The following is an 18,181-nucleotide window of genomic DNA, read 5'->3' on the forward strand; positions in this document are numbered from 1 at the left end:
GTTCAATCTGGACACCCAGTCTCAGTGCTTGGTGAATAGGTTTCAGAGTTCAATCTGGACACGCAGTCTCAGTGCTTGGTGAATAGGTTTCAGAGTTCAATCTGGAAACGCAGTCTCAGTGCTTGGCTTGTAAGTTTCTGTTCTTAGATGTCAGATAAGGTCTTGTTGGCGCAGATGTATCTGGCGCCCTTAAGGGGTTCTGTTACAGGGGGTTAGGAATGGAGAGGGCGACTAGATCCTTCCTAGTCAGGCTGGGCAGAGAGTCTCTGGGTCCTCCTACTGCTGGGCAAGATCAGTGGGTTTCACAGAGCCCTCACTCACTTAAGAGGCAGCACCTAAATCCTGTCACTCTCAGAGGCATAAGTCCCTGTCTATGCCCTACCGCCTACACTCCTGGTGGGTTCTTCCAGCTCTGCTTCACCCCAACGGCCAACTCACCACAAAAGTTTCCCTCCCTCTCTTAAGTAGCCCTAGGTCAGGTGACCTCTGGCCAAGGCGGCAAAAGAAAAACCACACCTCCCTTCTAGAAGGTTCCAGCACATTCCAGGAGCTTCCCCACTCTACCTATGGGACAAAAAGGCAGGCTGGAGTCGCAACATTGTTGTGGGGTTCCAGCCAGCTCCTGGCAGCTAGGGTGCTACTATGAAAGACCACTCTGCAGGGGCCTGTGGCAGCCATCTTGGGAGAAGGGAGCACCTGCACCTTAACACTGATTGGCAATGAAAAGGCGCCCGGAGACCTAGTCCAACATAAAAATGAGGGTGGAAAAACTGAGGCACGATACAAAAATGGAAGGGGAGACCACCCTAGGGCTGACAGGTCCAACATGCGTCCCCCCCAGCCGAAAGAGGGGAGAGCTACCCAACCTCTAGGGAGTTCTCATCACTAAGGCGGAAAAACCTGGAGAGACCGTCAGCATTGGCGTGGTCAACTCCGGGCCGATGTTCCACCCGAAAATCCATCCCCTGTAGGGAAATGGACCACCTCAACAACTTGGGGTTTTCGCCTCTCATCTGCATGAGCCAGCGAAGGGGCCGGTGGTCGGTCTGAATAAGGAAGTGAGTGCCAAAGAGGTATGGCCTCAACTTCTTCAGTGCCCAGACCACCGCGAAGGCTTCTCTCTCAATGGTGCTCCATCGCCGTTGCCGAGGGAGGAGTCTTCTGGATATGAAGGCCACAGGTTGATCTTGGCCCTCGGCATTGAGTTGTGAGAGCACCGCACCTATGCCGTGCTGTGAGGCATCTGTTTGTACAATAAATTCCTTACTGAAATCTGGTGTTGCTAGTACTGGAGCGGTACACATCGCCTGTTTCAGCGTGTCAAAGCCTTCTTGGCATGCAGCTGTCCATATGACCTTGCGAGGTTGCTTCTTTGAGGTCAACTCCGTCAAGGGGGCTACGATGGTGCCATATCCCTTGACGAACCGGCGGTAATACCCAGTGAGGCCGAGGAAATCTCGGACCTCTGTTTGGGTCTTGGGGGGCTCCCAAGCCAAGATGGTCTCTATTTTGGCCTGGAGGGGTTGCACCTTACCTCCGCCCACCAGGTTTCCCAGGTACACGACAGATCCCTGTCCAATCTGGCACTTGCTGGCTTTAATGGTTAAGCCAGCGCGTTGCAGCGCCTGCAATACCTCCTGGAGGTGTTGCAGATGGTCCTCCCAGGTGCCACTGAAGACAGCTATGTCATCCAGGTAGGCCGCTGAGAAGGACTCCAGGCCAGATAGTACTTGATTCACTAACCGCTGGAATGTGGCCGGAGCACTTTTAAGCCCAAAGGGCATCACTCGAAACTGGTAGTGGCCCTCGGGGGTGGAGAACGCTGTCTTCTCCCTTGCTCCATCGGCCATGGCAATCTGCCAATATCCGGATGTCAGGTCAATGGTGCTGAGGTACCGGGCTGCTCCCAGCCGGTCCACCAGCTCGTCTGCACGTGGGATGGGGTGAGCATCTGTCTTCGTGACAGAGTTCAACCCCCGGTAGTCCACACAGAACCGAAGCTCCGGTGTCGTACCCGGTGGGGCCGCTTTCGGCACCAACACCACTGGACTAGCCCACGGGCTGCTGGAAGGTTCTATCACCCCCAGCTCCAGCATCTTTGCCACCTCACGCTGGATGCTATCCTTCACTCGGTCAGAGAGCCGGTAAGACTTGTTCTTGACCGGGGGGCTGTCCCCTGTGTCCACATCATGGGTACACAGATGAGTGATTCCAGGCGTGAGGGAGAACAACGAGGCAATCTGTCCCAGGACATGGCGACAGTCCCTCTGTTGCTCTGGGGTCAAGGGTGGAGAGGAGGACTACACCTTCCACCGAGCCATCCTTCTCTTGTACCGCTAGAAGGTCAGGAAGAGCCTCACTCTCTTCCTCTTCGCTCCCATCCGTCACCATAAGGAGAGCAAGCTCTGATCGCTCATGGTGCGGCTTCAGGCGGTTGACGTGGAGCACTCTGAGGGGCTGACGGGGGGGTTTTCATATCGACTACGTACTTGGTCTGGCCTCGCCACTCTACAATGTCGAACGGGCCAGTCCACCGGTCCTGGAGGGCACAAAGCTCCCCAGGTTCCATAACCCACACCTTCTGTCCAACGTCTAACTCGACCGTCCGAGCGTTGCGGTCATACCACTCCTTCATCACGGTCTGGCTAGCCTCCAGGTTCTCTGTGGCTGCCTTCCACAGCTTGGCCATCTGGCTGCGGAACGCCAGCATGTAGCTGACAATGTCACGGGGAAGCTTCTGTGAAGTCTTCTCCCACCCCTCTTTCACTAAACTGAGGGGAACCCTAACGGGATGGCCATAGAGCAACTCAAACGGGCTGAACCCGACTCCCTTCTGCGGTACCTCCCGATAGGAGAATAACAAGCAGGGGAGGAGGACGTCCCATTTACGCCTCAAGCCCTCTGGTAGGCTTCGGATCATCCCCTTCAATGTCTTATTGAAGGGCTCTACAAGTCCGTTAGTCTGGGGATGGTAAGGAGTGGAGAACCGGTAGGTCACCCCACACTCCTTCCACATGGCCTGCATGTAGGCCGACATGAAATTGGTGCCCCTGTCCGACACCACGACCTTGGGGAATCCCACTCGGGTAAAAATCCCCAACAGTGCCCGCGCCACCACCAGTGCAGTGATGGTCCTCAGAGGAATAGCCTCTGGGTACCTTGTGGCGTGGTCCACCAAAACCAAGATGAACCGGTGTCCCGCCGCGGTCGGAGGGTCCAATGGCCCAACAATATCGATACCGACCCTCTCAAAAGGGGTCCCGACCCCAGGGAGCAGTTCCAACGGGACCTTCAACTTAGTCCCCGTCTTGCCATTAGCCTGACAAGACTTGCAGGTCTTGCAAAAGGTGTCTGATGCAATCCTCATCCTGGGCCAATAAAAATGGGGGACTAACCGTGCAAAGGGTTTGTCCTGACCCAGGTGTCCGGCTAAGGGTATCTCGTGCGCTAACTCCAGCAGAAGGGCCCGGTAACATTGGGGGACCACTATGGCCCTCGAAGATCCATGTACCGGCACCCTGGGCTCACTGTATAGGAGACCATCCTCCCAATACACGTGATAACCTCCCAGTTCCTGACTGGCCACTTGGGCTTCGGCCTGCCGCCGCATGCCTTCAAGAGTGGGGCACGCCCTTTGTGCCTGACAAAATTCTTCCCGGGTAGGCCCTCCTTCCACATGCCAGTCAGCAAGGGTCGGCAAGTCCTCCACAGGAACGACATCTACCTCCGCGGACTCCGGGGGCACCTCTGCGGCCTCCCCATCCATCTCACGGGGCATGTCCTCTACCACCTTCTTCTTTCCATGTTTGGCTTTGGGTTGGGCCATGATTCCAGGCTCCAACCCAGGGTGAGTTCCATGCCGGGCAGCCATGGACCGCGTGCTGACGCAAGTCCACCCTGGTAATCCCAGCATTTCGGTGTGAGCGTGAAACTCGACATCTTTCCACTTGGTGTGCTCCAGGTTGTTCCCTAGCAAACACCCCACAGGCAAGCCAGGGCTCACAGCAACTCTCAGCAGGCTTCTGACTCCTCCCCACTCAAATGGAACACGAGCCACTGGATAGTGACTCATACTGCCGTCAGCCAATACGGCCGGATGGAACTCCTCGGGGACTACTTGGTCTGGGGACACCAGCCGCCGCACGACAATGGTCATGCTGGCCCCTGTGTCCCTCAGAGCTTCCACCTCCTCCCCATTAATTCTCACCCTCTAATGATATTTAGCAGTGTTCGGGGGCAGGGACACTACGGGGACCACTTTTCTATCCCCGAGTGAAACCAGCGTCAGGTCTGTCCACTCCCCTTCCCTATCTAAGGGCAGCTCCACCCCAAGCACTATACTACTCACCCCGGGACTTTTCCCGCCCGTTGGGGCTGGTGGTCGCTTGCGACACTTGGGATCTCCCCTGTAGTGTCCAATCTCCCCACACTCGTAGCACCGCACAATCCTAGGCTGCTGACTCCTGTCAGGGTAAGTGGGACTTGTGGAATTGGACGGGGTGGGGTTCCTACTCCCTTCCCAAACTTATTTTGGGGACCTTTCGAGAACTCCACCTTTTTATCTCCCCCCTCTTTCTTCTGGGGGAAACCCTGTCCGCCTTTCGAGCCATCTCCCCCGGGGCCCTTGTGAGACACCCGGGTGCTCACCCAAATATCTGCCTCCTCCGCAAGCTCACGGGGATCCATCAACTTGCGGTCCACCAGATGTTGGCGCAGCTCCGGAAAGCTCTTATCCAAGAGGTGCTCCCTTAAAAAAAGATCGTACAACCCTTGGTAGTCCTGCACCTCGCTGCCACGCACCCAACCATCTAGTGCCTTCCTCGCATAGTCGAAAAAATCTACCCATGTCTGTGTGGACAGCTTACGGCTGCCACAAAACTTTTGCCTGTACCTCTCGGGGTTGAGACCAAACTTTTTTAACAAGGCCTCTTTCATGGGGGCATACCTTACCTGATCCGCCTTGGCCAAATATAACAGGGTGTCCCTAACATTGGGAGGTATATACCGGTATAACCCACCTCCCCAATTACTCTCGGGTACCCCATGGGCCGTCAAGGCTACCTCGTATGCCTCCAACCATTTCATGATGTCGTCCCCCACTGTGTAATTGGCAATTACCTCTTTAGGTAGGTAGAACTTTGACTCTTGAGGTTCCTTAGGTATGCTGCCACCATTGTCCTTATTGGACGCGTTCAATTGGAGGGCGCGTAACTCCAGCTCTTTTAGCTGAAGCTCGTGCGCAAGCTTCTTCTCCTCCATTGCCCATCTCCTATTTTCTCTTTCCTGTTCCACTCTGGCCAATTCCCTTTCTTTCTCTTGTTCTAACTTGGCCAGCTCCCACCTTAACTGCCTCTCTACCCTCCTGTCCTCGTACTCCTCTGGGGACGCGCTTCTCCTCGACCCTGTCCTACTACTGGCCCCAGAACGTCTCCCTGGGGGCACATTTTCAGACACATCTACATTCAATATGTCGGTCACTTCTTGGGCGCTCTCCTCCTGAGGTGCCTCTGGTGCCTCCTGTCCCTCATCCCCTCTCCCTTCTGGGTGGGCTTCTACCCATGCCCTAATGGTGGTGCGGAGTTCCAGTCCTTTGGCCTTCCGTACCCCAGGCACCCCCATCCCCTGCCCGAACTCCCTTAGTTGCTTCACTGAGTACCCCGCGAGGTCAGCTAACCGGAATTCCATTCTGGCAGGTGGGGACCTAGACACTAAGGAGAAAATTTCCTAGGGTATAGGTAACAGTTCTCAGCTAACCAGGCTTCCTGTACTCTCAACCTGGACAGTGGAAATAAAAATGCAGCAATCAATGGTTTCAGAGCTCTGGAACAATTAGGCGTTTAATTGTGGCGCTCTCCGCCTCACGGAAGGGTGCTGTATGGTCACAGGTCCTAAGGATCCCACCGCTGCCACCACTGTAGGACCTGGGGTCTCCAGGCCCTATGGGGCGGTAACGTGACACGAGCGGTCGGGCCACCAAAGGTCTGTGTGTAAAGCAACGATACAACACGCACCTCACATGCGACGAGGAACACACACAATAAGGGACGCCACACTGTAGGAATTATGTAAATACTCAAGTTTATCCAAGTAGATCACGTTAAATGCAGTTCATGAGGTAGCAGTATATTTCATATGCAGATAATACAATAGCTAGCGATGTACATATCAGTCAGGAGCTATAAAGGCTGTTTCTACCACATATGCAATTCATGAAATGACAGTACTGCCTGGGGCACAACTACCACTCACGTAGCTGCACACGCGCGTTGGGCGCGCTAACCGGTGACGACCTCAGAACGGGGCACCTAGCATGGAGAGCTACTTGTGATATCTGGCACATAGCACTGTAATAGGGAATATAGATAACAGAGCGCTACTCGTAATCAATAGCGGTTAACACATCAATATGGCACAGGAATAACAGCGTGCTACTCGAACTTGATAGCACGTAACACTTCAACCTGGCACATGAATAACAGCGCGCTACTCAGACTCGATAGCATGTAACACTTTAAAGCAGGGCATGTAAAAACAAAGCGCCACTCGTAATCGATGACTCTCAGTACCTTGGAGCGGAGCGTATAACATAAAGCGCCACTCGTAATCAATGACTCTCAGTACTTTGGAGCGGAGCATATAACATAAAGCGCCATTCGTAATCAATGACTCTCAGTACTTTGGGACGGAGCATATAACATAAAGCGCCATTCGTAATCAATGACTCTCAGTACTTTGGGACGGAGCATATAACCTAAAGCGCCATTCGTAATCAATGACTCTCAGTACTTTGGGACGGAGCATATAACATAAAGCGCCACTCGTAATCAATGACTCTCAGTACTTTGGGACGGAGCATATAACATAAAGCGCCACTCGTAATCAATGACACTCAGTACTTTGGAGCGGAGCTTCCAGCGGGGAGCTCCGGTGCAGTTCGTTGGGCACCGCGCTTCAGTACCGCTCGAGGGGGCACACGGAAAGGATCCCTCGGTGGGGTCTCTTCCGTCGTGAAGACAGGGGGGGGAATCCCACGGAGAGGAAACCCGGCTAAGGGTGCGGTGTGGCTCCCAACCCGCAGGGGGCGCACCGGGGGCGATCTCAGCCTCCGGGCTTACCTTGATCTCGGTGTCAGCAGGCGTCCGCTCCCACAATGATGGGGGAACTCGGCCCCGGCCTCGCACACCTCCTCACGCAGCTGCGACGGCAGTGGCGGGGGCCCCGGGCTTCTCCGCGGGCCTCGCGACACGGCAGGGCACTTCTCCAGGCCTCCAGGCCACTGCGGTGAGCGCACTGGCTTCGTCGTCACCAGGGGGGGACTCAAATTAAGGATGGGGTTCTGTGCTCAGCGGAGCACGCTGCCGGGGGTCCCAGACCAGGGCAGGGAGCACAGGGGTCACAGCGCTAATACCTGGTCGATCCCCGGTGGTTCTCCAGTCAGCTTTGCATCAGGGTTCAGGGGTCAGTCTGGACACGCAGTCTCAGTGCTTGGTGAATAGGTTTCAGAGTTCAATCTGGACACGCAGTCTCAGTGCTTGGTGAATAGGTTTCAGAGTTCAATCCGGACACGCAGTCTCAGTGCTTGGTGAATAGGTTTCAGAGTTCAATCTGGACACGCAGTCTCAGTGCTTGGCTTGTAAGTTTCTGTTCTTAGATGTCAGATAAGGTCTTGTTGGCGCAGATGTATCTGGCGCCCTTAAGGGGTTCTGTTACAGGGGGTTAGGAATGGAGAGGGCGACTAGATCCTTCCTAGTCAGGCTGGGCAGAGAGTCTCTGGGTCCTCCTACTGCTGGGCAAGATCAGTGGGTTTCACAGGGTCCCTCACTCACTTAAGAGGCAGCACCTAAATCCTGTCACTCTCAGAGGCATAAGTCCCTGGCTAGGCCCTTCCGCCTACACTCCTGGTGGGTTCTTCCAGCTCTGCTTCACCCCAACGGCCAACTCACCACAAAAGTTTCCCTCCCTCTCTTAAGTAGCCCTAGGTCAGGTGACCTCTGGCCAAGGCGGCAAAAGAAAAACCACACCTCCCTTCTAGAAGGTTCCAGCACATTCCAGGAGCGTCCCCACTCTACCTATGGGACAAAAAGGCGGGCTGGAGTCGCAACATTGTTGTGGGGTTCCAGCCAGCTCCTGGCAGCTAGGGTGCTACTATGAAAGACCACTCTGCAGTAGCAGGGGCCTGTGGCAGCCATCTTGGGAGAAGGGAGCACCTGCACCTTAACACTGATTGGCAATGAAAAGGCGCCCGGAGACCTAGTCCAACATAAAAATGAGGGTGGAAAAACTGAGGCACGATACAAAAATGGAAGGGGAGACCACCCTAGGGCTGACAGGTCCAACAGAATGGTTATGCCATACCCTTTCTGTTTGCGCCATTACGTCTTCCCCTGCAACATCCGATCAACTTTCAAAGAAGCACCTCTCCATTCTGCTACAGGAGGTGCAAGTGTTGCATTCTAACAGTGCTTTAGAGCGGGTTCCAGACTCTGAAGGAGAGGGTTGTTCCTATCGCTATTTCCTTGTGCCCAGAAAGTATGGAGGCTGCTGGCCTATATTAGACTATCAATTTCTGAATTTTCCCCTTTACAAATTGCAAATGCTTATATTGACCCAGATCATGGCTGCTCTGGGCCTAGGAGATTGGATGGTGGCCTTTGATCTGCAGGATGAATATTTCATATAGTTGTTCTGTTGTCCCACAGGCAGACCTGCGGTTCAGGTTCGGCCAGGCACATTTCCAGTTTACTAAAGACAAAAGTTGGGGTATAGGGATACAAAGCTGGGCGTCTCCAAAACCAGGCCACACTGGTATCCTAATAAGTTTGTTTTCTCAATGTGGGGTCCACATTCTCCTTAGTTACATCATGATATTGGAATTACACTCTGTTTCTTATAATCCTTGTTGGACAGAAACACAGAAATTAATTTAATTTTACTTTTTACAAAATCCTTCCTTCATGTTTGATCCGAGAAAGCACACGTTTAGATGGAAAACCGTTGTTTCAAGGCTTTTGGTCGATTAGATCTAAGAACCTTCCAGATATCTAATTCAACGATTTAAAGCATTCCACTTTATTTCTCCCGTTGCCCTATTAGCAGTATCTTTAGAAACCTCATGCAGACATTCAATTCAGTTCCTTTAACTTGTTTTGTAGTCTGCTCATTGAGTAATCTGCCATATACAAAATTGATTATTGCAGCTCCTTCGAGTAGCCTGTTCATTGTTCAGAGCATGCCTATGGCCAGAAAAAGTTTGTCAGCTTCCCTGAAATTGGCAGATTCAATTTTGTCGAGGCTGCATAAGGATAATTAGCCCGGTATGATAATCTGCAGTCTTATCACAAATGGTGAAGGAATGCCTATATCAGTGTCTTTAATTGCAATGTTTCTTCCCCCTCTATTTAGTAAAAAGGTGTAAGCGAGCACAGATGACTGTCAGAGCCCAGAGGCTGCAGTGCCTGCCCTGTCAGGGCTCTCCCAGAGTGCTGAATGGCAGTTCCAGTTTGCAATGCTCCACTTTGGCCTCACAAGTGCCCATTTTGTGTTCACAAAAGTAATGGGAGTGGTTGCAGCACACCTTCAAAGATTGGGGAAGTCTGTTTTCACTTACCCCAGTGACTGGCTGTTGCAGACTGGCTCGCCACAGTCATGGTGGTGTGGGGTCCTGAGTCGTGTGAGGCTGCGCACCTCTTTAGTTGTCTGGCACGTCTGGGCATTTCTCTTGATGTGAACTACTGGGCAGGATCTTTGAATGCCAGGGTGGACGAGTTCAGCCAGTAATATCTGGTGGATAATGAATGGAGTCTACTTCCCCAGGTGGGGCAGGTTGTCTTCCAACAGTGGGGAGAACGCTTTCTGGATCTTATCTCCACTGTCAAGAACATACTGTATCCAAGGTTTTGCATGTTGGAGTTTCCACCACAACACTCGCTAGCAGATGCATTTTGGCTGGATTAGAACATGGGACGTCTGTACGCCTTCCCACACCTGCCTCTCTTGACCTGTGGTCTTAAAAAGATAAGGGAGGACTCTGTACAAGTCATCCTAGTGGCTCTGGATTGGGTCAGGAGAGTATGATACCTGGAACATCTGGGCATGAGACTCTATTCTCTGATCAGTATACTACTTTGGGGAATGGTCCTCTGTTGCAGGAGCAGGACAGGGTATTTCACCTGAACCTGCACAATCTACACCTCCATGCATGGAGACTGAGTGCTGGCAGTTAATTGTGTTAAGTTTGCCATCTGAACTGGTGGATGTCATCCTTGCTGCCAGGCAGCTGTCCATGTAATCGGTTTACGCTGGGCACTTAGCCACATTTGTGGCCTGTTGTTGAGGTCGTAAGACAGACTCTTTATAAGCCAACAATGGACACTATTAAAGGTTATTTATTTGTCAGCCATTTTGGCCTTTCTAGGTTTGCCGGACCAACTGTCCATGCTCAAACCACTTGCGATTAGATTTATTAAAGGTTTTGCACTCATGTTACCTCTCAAGCCGTTTGTGTTGTGGAACCTTAACTTGCTGTTGACATTTCTCATATGTACAGTGATGCACAGCTGCTTGTTGTATCTTCTGACCCTAAAGACTGTCTTCCTCATAGTGATTACTACAGCTTCGTGAATGAACTTCAGGCACGTTGGGTGCCACCCCCCTATACTACATGTTTTTTGGACAGACTGGTGATTAAGACTCAGGCAGCCTTCTTGCCTAATGTTGGGACTCCCTTCCACGTTGGGCCATCCACCACTTTGCTGATGTTCTTTGTCCCTCCTCATCCTTCGAAAGAGGAGGAGAGGCTTCATAATCTGGACTCCAAAAGGTCTTTCAGCTTTTGCATTCATTATACCAGGAGCAATCTGGCTTTTTGTGTGCTTCTATGTGGTGAAAAAAGGAAAGGCAGTGCATAAGAGGACTGTGTTGAGGAATATAGACCTCTGCATTAAGATCTGCTATGCATTGACTAAAAAACAGCCTCCGGAAGGTCTAAGAGCTAATTCCACACAGTGCCTGCACTTGTTATCTGTCAGGCTGCGACGTGGTCATCAGAGCATCTGGCACAGTCAGCGCTGTTTGACACTGTGCGAACAGAGTCAAGCAAGAAACTCCCATCAGCCTGCTGGGGGTGGCACCGATAGGCCACTCCATTCTCACTTCTGGAGTATCATTGCAGAAAGTTTCCTGATCCAGTCTGGCACCTTGGGAGTATTCTAAGGTGAATAATCAGTGGTTGGATAGAGTATCTACCAGAAAGAGCATTACTGAAGATAAGTTCAGTGGTAATGACTTTAATTCAAACTAGACTGGACTACTGTTATTCCATCTACAAAGGCCTTTCGGACAGAATCTTACAATGGCTCCACCTGGCACAAAGTGCTGCTGCCCACCTGGTAATGGGCAGAATCAAATCCCCTTCATCCTGAGACATCTTCATTAGCTACCCATCAGAAAAAGAATAGTTCTCAAATCTGGTAATAATTCAGCGCATCATTGATTCCTTCTCTCCATCTTCTTGACATCAAAGAATTCCGTTTAAATGCTGCACAGCAATACTTGCGTTTTTCAGACTATTTTTTACTTGAGGTTACGAGGACCAGAACATTCTCTGTTGGCAGCAGGGCCTTCCCTGTTTCCACGGCAAAGAATGGAACAAGCTCCCACTAAAGTTGTATGCGCTTTTATTTACACACATTCTGCAAAAGTCTAAAAACGTGTTATTCAATAAAGCCTTCTGGATGTTTTAAGATTCTGTTTCCCTCTCACCTATTAAGTTACCACAGTAGCTCCTAACACACCTGTGTTTGTGCACTTGTGAATAAAACGTTACATAACATAACATTGGAACTTGAAAGGTGAGCATTTTGGAGTGATGGGTGAAAGAAAAATATCTCTCCGAGCCCACTTGAAGTCTAATAAATGCTTATTAAGGAAACATAAAGCAGTATTGCTACTCAGCCAGGCATAACTTCACCGCACCAAGCAATTGAGCATCTATTGCTAACTTCTTCCCAAATGTCCTCAACGTTTCTTCACATAGTCAGCTGAAGCTGCTTATAAGTGACAGAAACTGAAACTTCAGATGATGGTACTAACAAGTGCCTGGGTTTCTCTTGAGAAGAAACGAAAGAAGACTTTGAAAAGAAAAACAACAGGGGAGATCACAGATGCACAGCTAAGTTAATTGAGAATCCTGGCTTTGTAGTGTTAGGCGTTGAACTGAGGCCGGGTACGTCGAAGGAGAGAGAACGCAAGCAATTTACTATAACATCAGTATACAAAATGGCTGCAGGTTACTCAATCATGGCAGTTTGGCAAATGCATTATTGAAGCATTAAAAAACCGCAACACAAGTTCACAATATCCACCCTTTTGCACCTTTAGGTGCAAAACATAATGTTGTCATTAATCTATTCATGCTATTTCAATGTCATTAATTTTTTAAGTTACATATTCATCATGAATGCTTTTGCCGTTTTCAGTAATTGTTAATGAAAATCAACAGACACTGCCTTTGTGGTTGTGAGACAACAAATAGGGCCCTGGCAAAATTGTATGGAAATGTTAATGGTCCGCAGCAGAATGAATACTGCAAGGATTATCTAAGAAATATTCACTTGACGAAACAAACATTGCAACAAATGTGTTTCGACCCCTACCAGTCTGCATGATGGCATTCATCAGACGTGACACTGCATCACAATGTCAAAACTGTTTGCAGTCAGATTGTAGATTAATTGTTCATGCGTGTGCATTTAGAGCTGACCTGTAATCCTGCAGAAATCTATTAGTAATGTTAAGGTTCTCAATGAGAAATGCTTTGTGAGTTATAGTGAAGGGAGACATGAATTTGTCACATTTAGGGCCAGATGTACGACCGCTGGCAATTCCGACTGTACAACAGTGTCTGAGACACTGTTTGTGATTCCCAATGGGGTCGCAGATTGCATGCCTCATGCATATTAATGAGGCTATCGCAATTTGCAACCCCATTGGGAATGACTGGCACTCCCAGGGATGGTGGCCTGCTGGGGTCAGCAGACCTCCATGTCTGGGACTGCTTTTAAATAAAGCAGTTTTTTTTTTCTTTTTATAAAACGGACGCCCCGTTTTCCTTAGAGGAAAACGGGATGCATTATTTTTTTTTTTTAAATGAAACGTTTTTGTTTCATTTGTTAAGGGCAGGTAGTGGTCCCTGCGACCACTACCTGCTCAGAAAAGAAATGTGCGCACCCATTCACAAAGGGGAAGGGGTCCCCTGGGACCCCTTCCCGTTTGCGAGTGGGTTACCACCCTTTTGAAGACGGTTTTAAACTGCGAGTGTTTTGCGACCACAATTTCGGTCTCAAAACATTCTTACAAAGGGTTCAGACTCGCTATTAGGAAGGGGAGCCCTCGGAACGCCCCTTCCTAATAGTGAGTCGCTAACGCTATTTAGCGAGTCCCTGTGTAATTAGCGACTCGCAAAATAGGGTTAGTACATGGGCCACAGGTTTTTGTATGCGCAAACGGTTCTAAAACCCATTTGCACAAGCAAAAATCCGTCGTACATCTGCCCCTTAGTGGATTAAACTGTTCAAGGAATAAGTAATGCTATTCTATATTTATGTGGCAAACTTAAGTACTGCTCTCATGAACAACAGGTCGTGTCACCCAATGTTAGGCATTCAGCCAGTACCAATCCTAGAAAATGCTGGCAACACCGTCCTCGTAGACTAGACACGTGTTGGCCACATCAATACTAACGTCTTGAATGTGTTAAAAACAATCGAAGTAATATTTGGTAAAAACATTTTTGAAAACATGGTACTTGGACATTTAAAGGGGTTACTGATACCACAGCTTCTGGGTAAACACAACTAAGTTTTTTGCTTCACAAGAGAGTTGGCCATCCCAATCAATTAACCAACCTTAAACCAAAATCAGTATCACTTTCTGCAGTACCATCACCGTTAGCCAGCGACCATACAGGCCCCTCTCTTGTCCCCACCTGGGAAGTAATAAGAGTAACATTTCTTTGATTTTGAGTTATAAAAAGAGGTCTTCCGTGGTAGGCCACCACCCTGGCTGATGCTGCTCAATGCGATTTATTGAGGCGATTGTTCAGCCTCCCACATTCGTCAGCCCAAGACCAGATTAGCTTAGAGTTTGGCCTGATAAATCAACAGTGGGCTGGGAAAGCATTGATTTTAAGATTTTGGTACAGGAACAAAACTGCGAGACATGGATCACGTGGTAAGATTACAACCCATTATATTGGAAAAGCTAAACGCCAACAGTGACAATCACAGTATTTGATGTCAGACCTTGAATAATCGTTTGGAAGTTGTAGAAATGCAGCCATTATGGAATATGGGCGTGTCTTAGAATCACTTTAAAAGCATTCTGAACAAGCATTGGCATAGCCAATAGGTCCCGCCTTTGGGACCTTATAAGTGTTTACACATGCATCACAATATCCTCCACTCCAACAACATATAGCATGCTCGGACCAGACATGGCTTACTCTTGTTGGTTACAAATAACAGAACGGGAAGAAGCACAATTTAAGTAGTTTGCAAAAAAACAAAACAGGGGAGAAAGTAAAGTGTGTGAGGTCAAGCCAGGGATGAATTGTCAATGAAATCAAATGATAGGAAGGCACAAAGATTTGAGGAAGGGTTGAGGTAGGGCCCAGGAAAGACTAGACCGGAAAGGGGGATGTTTTTTTTTTTTTTAGGGCGGGGAGGATTTAGGCAAGGCCATGCCAGTGGCAGGTGAATATACTAGAGCAGGCTTAGATTTACCTGGGTTGGGTTTTACAAAAGCAGGCACAATTTCCGGGCTGGGGAGCCTGGGGTTAGGGAGAAATTGGGCGAGGCCAGGTCAGTTAGGGTTGTCAAGTGTCGAACCCATGGGTTAAGCCAGCGCAGGACATAGGGAAGGGGGTTATGCAAGGCCATATCTGTTAGTACAAAGATTGGAGGCATAGAGGAATGAGCACACAGTGAAATGGTTGCAAGAGAATGGAAGTTGCTGCAGCAGGCCAGTCTAATATTGGGGACATGTCCTGCATCCTTCCCCAAAGTCATGCAAACAAATAATGTGATGGGAAATGAGTTATCACTTGGTGTGGGGTGAACTGAGTTGGTAAAGCTGTCACTGCAGGGGCCACTTTATCCGTAAGCTAAACTGTAAGCAGGAAAGTAAGACTTGTGAAGTAACTACTCGTATCAGCCTCAGTAGTCATCACTGGAAAAAAATAAAAAAACTGACTTCTAGAAAGCAGGTCACATGGCTCAGCTGAGAACTAACACCAAAAAGCACAGAGACTCGTGTCTAGCCTACAGAACCACTGGAGTGAAACTGTGCTAAGTGCCACTGACAATGCAAGACAGCAGTTTAGTAGAGAACGCACATCTTTACTGCAACATGACCTACCAAATAGAAGGGTTACTAATGAGAGGGCATGAAGGGCATTCAGAGGTGTGGTGGACCAGAGCATCACCAGAGCTTGTCCTGATGTCCTGGCATAAAACATCTCTAGTTTCACACAGTGCGTCTGTGTGATCCAGAGAGTAAAAAGTTACAGACCACGTGTAAAGACACCAGAGGACACCATAGGCATAGATTAAAATGTGTGTTCTGTTCATGGGCATGAATTGAAAACATGTAAACAGCACAATAGCTGCACAGTCTGAAGTCAGGTATTCTATCCACCCTGTATCGCTGTTTGAAGCCTGGAGCACAGCAAGCATCGAAAGGTTAGAACTCTTTATAGATATAGTCTAGGCGCTGTCTTCGAGACAAGCTGTATTCTCTCTGTGGGCTTTGACCACGCCCACCGCTTTTCATTGTTTTTTTTCCTGTGCCTTTCTAAATTCATTATTTTTGCGTGGTAAATTGTTAGATTATTGCATGCTGATGTTACATTTGACTGTATGTACAGAGTTTAAAACACACTACTGTCAAATTAATTGCTATTTATTCTTTCCTTAGTGTGCTGCTGTTTTCAGGAATGATTTTGTTTTTGGTCATTCAAGTTTATTACGTTTTGGCTTGTGTCTTATTTAGGAACATTTTTGTCAGGACTAGTTATTAGACCATTATAGAATCAGTGAGGGCTTCAAATTATGTTAAAACTTTGGTATTTGAACTAAGTTTTCAAGTTCTCTGGATAAAATGACCTAGATGTGCATATAAACATTAGTGAAATCTCTTATTTGTCTTTAGTTATTATTTTAGATATAATTGGCGCATGTTGTGGTCGAGAAGAAAGTTAATTTGAGGGTTCTTAGGCAAATGCATAGTTTCTTTATTGACATTTGTTCAGTGGCCTATTTAATAAAAGTGCATGAATAAATCATTTGTTATATCCCATCGTACAGTAGGCATACAGCATTTTCCTCACAATTAAATGCTTGAAATGGGTTTGTCTTCATGGCTGTGGTCAAATTTCATACCTTTGCTTTTCAAGTCCTATCATTACTCTTCTTAGAAAGTGGACAAGGAAATTATCCTTCTTAAATATATACAGCCTAATACATGTTGGAGAATTATAAAAGCTATTTGAGTTTTTCCTCCAAAGATTGTAAAATGGAAAAAACTTCCTCGACAACTTGATTTTATTTGATTGGATATTGTAAAGCACACAAATGCTCGGAGGAATGCCCGGTTCCTTAATTGTCTGATTCAGAGACCAAGGAACTAAGTAGAATGGATCCAAGTTTTTTTAGTCTTGTAGTACAGTACAGTAGTACAGTTGTTTGTTTAGTTTTTTGTCCTGTAGGTGTAGCATGAAGGGTATGAGTGTAGTAATGAAATCCGAGAAATAAATGAGCTGACACATTTGGTATGACTTGAAACCTGGCAAAAATTTATCACAGTCACAGAAATTAAGAGTCCATAATCTAGAAAAACAGAAAAATTACCTGAATAGCTGTTTTGTGGCATGCAAAAGGAAGAGAGTTGTGGATCGTGTATGGCATACTCATAAAGTAAAAACACACAGGTGCAACTTATTGATCAAGGTGGAAACTAAAATACTGTTTAAAAAAATAAATGCAATAAAGATTGAGGCAAGATCTTTTTGTCACCAGTTGTTCAACCAATGTGGAGGATCTCCATCCCACTGCTAGTACTTTCACCTTCTTTGTATTGAGTTTCAGCACATTCACATTCTTCCACTCCACGTAACCGCAGTTGGAAGACAATTTGGAAAGTGGATTTGAGTATAGTTTTAAAAATCCTCCAATTTGAGTGTTTTCAGTTTAAATTAAAAGCGAAGTTCATTGGACCAGTAAAGGCATATACATAAAATAGTGCTCGGTTGAGATAAAGGAGGACTGAAATCAGGGCAATTGAACAGCTTGAGCTCGATCTGCCAAATAAGATCTAATGCAATCCAGTGAAGACTTGAACGTAGAATTTCATGGGTCACTGTATCTAATGCTGCAGGGGAGGCCAGTACAATTAAGGCCACTTTCCTACCAGTATGCCAGGTATATCTTCAGTGTATTTTCTCCATGCTGTTTGGCTGACCATACTAATAAGGAGTGTCTATGCTGCAGAAGTGTCTTTTTATGCATTAGTATTCAATGAATCAGATGAGGATCACTTTGTCTCTAGGAATGTTTCACAAGCATGTGCATCCCTGAGAACAGTTATTGGTTACTAAAATGTTCTGTGAAGCATGGGATCCAGCATAAACTACTATATCCTTAGCATGGTTTCCTGTAGCTGTTCCCTAAAATATCATCAAGGACTAGAACCGTTTGCAAAACTTCTAAATATAAGGATATTGACCCTATTAACCTTCCAGACCTACAACTTATGATTGCCTACGAGGAAGCCCAGATTTCACAAGAGGAGCTATAATCTGACAGGGCTCCTCTTTCCAGCTATCGTACTTCTGTTTATCGGCTTTCACCTTCAGTTGCCTGGTGTCTAATGACTATCATGTAAATATAAAAGTGTGCAAGGTTGAGTTTAGTTGTGCAATGCCAGAATCACTACATAGTTTTTGTAACAGAATGCGCTTCACTGCTGAAGGTCAGTCAGTACTAATTATTTTTAGAATTAAGTGATGTTTTTAGCAGTTGTATTTTAAAAAAGCGCCAATGCAGTATAAGGGAGCTATGAAGCAATAATAAATGTTTTTTTTTTCTCGGACTATGATATGTAGTGGAAAGTCTGCCTATCTTCTGAT

At 47.8% G+C, this 18,181-nt stretch overlaps 1 protein-coding gene across 2 annotated transcripts in view; it reads left to right on the plus strand.

The window, feature by feature from the left end:
* Positions 1-18,181, plus strand: part of SCLT1 (sodium channel and clathrin linker 1) — a 589,184-nt gene that overhangs the window by 297,756 nt on the left and 273,247 nt on the right. The gene's annotated exons all lie outside the window — the stretch shown is intronic.

Source organism: Triturus cristatus, chromosome 2_2, assembly GCF_964204655.1.
Source record: "Triturus cristatus chromosome 2_2, aTriCri1.1, whole genome shotgun sequence".
Taxonomy (NCBI): Eukaryota; Metazoa; Chordata; class Amphibia; order Caudata; family Salamandridae; genus Triturus; species Triturus cristatus.